Source organism: Tenrec ecaudatus, chromosome 2 (genome assembly GCF_050624435.1).
Source record: "Tenrec ecaudatus isolate mTenEca1 chromosome 2, mTenEca1.hap1, whole genome shotgun sequence".
Lineage (NCBI taxonomy): Eukaryota > Metazoa > Chordata > Mammalia > Afrosoricida > Tenrecidae > Tenrec > Tenrec ecaudatus.
This window is the reverse complement of record NC_134531.1, coordinates 228,652,952-228,654,577: the sequence shown is the minus strand read 5'-3', so window position 1 is coordinate 228,654,577 and position 1,626 is coordinate 228,652,952. Positions and strand designations below refer to the sequence as shown.

Genomic DNA, 1,626 nt, shown 5'->3' with positions numbered 1-1,626 from the left:
ATAGTATAATATACATATCCTTATAAGGAAGCTCAGTTACTTCAACTGATATTCAAATTCCCACCCAAATGCAGTTTTAAATAGATTACACATGCACTAAAGATGTTCCAACAATTGCTAGTGCTTGGAATGGGAAAGTTGGAAACAAAAAAGGATGAAGGGTCATCAAAAATATAGAAAGAAAGGAAAGCCCAAAATGGATATCAGAAGAAACTTTCACACTTTCTCTGAATGTAAAGAAGCCAAATCAAATGTAAATGGCATGCTGGAGTAAAAGCTGAACAGAAAATGTCAAACCTTAGTTTGAGAAGACGAAGTAAAACATGTATTATAATGAAATTGAAAAAGACCTGGAGTTAGAAAGCCAAAAGGGAAAACCACGCCCACCATCTCTCAAACTCTAGAATTGAAGGACTGCACGCCTTGAGTTGCTGTAGTGAAGGAATTCCTGGGCAATTGAATGACACCGGAAGCATCCAAAGAAGGCAGAAAGGAATGCACAGAAGGAATATGCTACCCCCAAAATTGTTTGATCTTCAACCATTTTAGGCGGCAGCATATTTTCAAGAACTGATGATACTGAAAGAAGAATATAACCTTTTTACGAAGATGGTGCCGAAGGCAAAGAAGGAAGCCCCTGCCCCTCCCAAAATGGAAGCCAAAGCAAAGGCTTTAAATGCCAAGAAGGCCGTGCTGAAAGGCATCCACTGACTGACGCCAAAAAAAAAAAAATAGATCCACACGTCACCCACTTTCCGGTGGCGCAAGACCCGGATACTAAGAAGACAGTCCAAATACTCTCAGAAGAGCACCCCCAGGAGAAGTAAGCTGGACCATTATGCCATCATCAAGTTTCCCCTGACCATGGAGTCCGCCATGAAGAAGATCGAAGATAACACCAGACTTGTGTTCATTGTGGATTTCAAAGCCAATAAGCACCAGATCAAAGAGGCTGTGAAGAAGCTCTATGACACTGATGTAGCCAAGCTCAACACCTTGATCACACTTGACGGTGAGAAGAAGGCATATGTTTGACTGACTTCTGACTATGCCACTTTAGACGTTGCCAACAAAATCAGAATCATCTAAACTGGGCACAAAAGGCTAATGCTAAATATAAACTTTTTCAATACAGAAGGAAGAAGAAGAAGAAGAAGAAGAAGAAGAAGAAGAAGAAGAAGAAGAAGAAGAAGAAGAAGAAGAAGAAGAAGAAGAAGAAGAAGAAGAAGAAGAAGAAGAAGAAGAAGAAGAAGAAGAAGAAGAAGAAGAAGAAGAAGAAGAAGAAGAAGAAGAATCTAAGCTGAAATGAAGGCACTGACAATAAACAAACTTCCAGGAATGTTTCAACAAATGGGTATAATGTTATAAGGACCCACTGATCTATGTCAAGAAATTAGAAAGCCAGCTTCCTGGTCAACTGACAAGTAGAGATCTATATTTACACCTATTCTAAACAAAGCTGATCACATAGAATGCATAAATGATCAAATAATATCATTAATATTAAAGCAAGTAAAATTTATTTGAAAATAATTATTTAAAAATAATTACAGCGGTGCACTAACTGGACTCTTCCAGAAATTCAAGGTGAAGTCTAAAGGGGATGTAGAGATAAGAGTATCACCG

The 1,626-nt window shown here is 38.4% G+C and overlaps 1 pseudogene; it reads left to right on the top strand.

Moving 5' to 3' along the window:
* The first annotated feature begins 582 nt into the window (after nt 1-582).
* Nucleotides 583-1,089, top strand: LOC142441378 (large ribosomal subunit protein uL23-like; annotated as a pseudogene).
* Nucleotides 1,090-1,626: the final 537 nt, after the last annotated feature.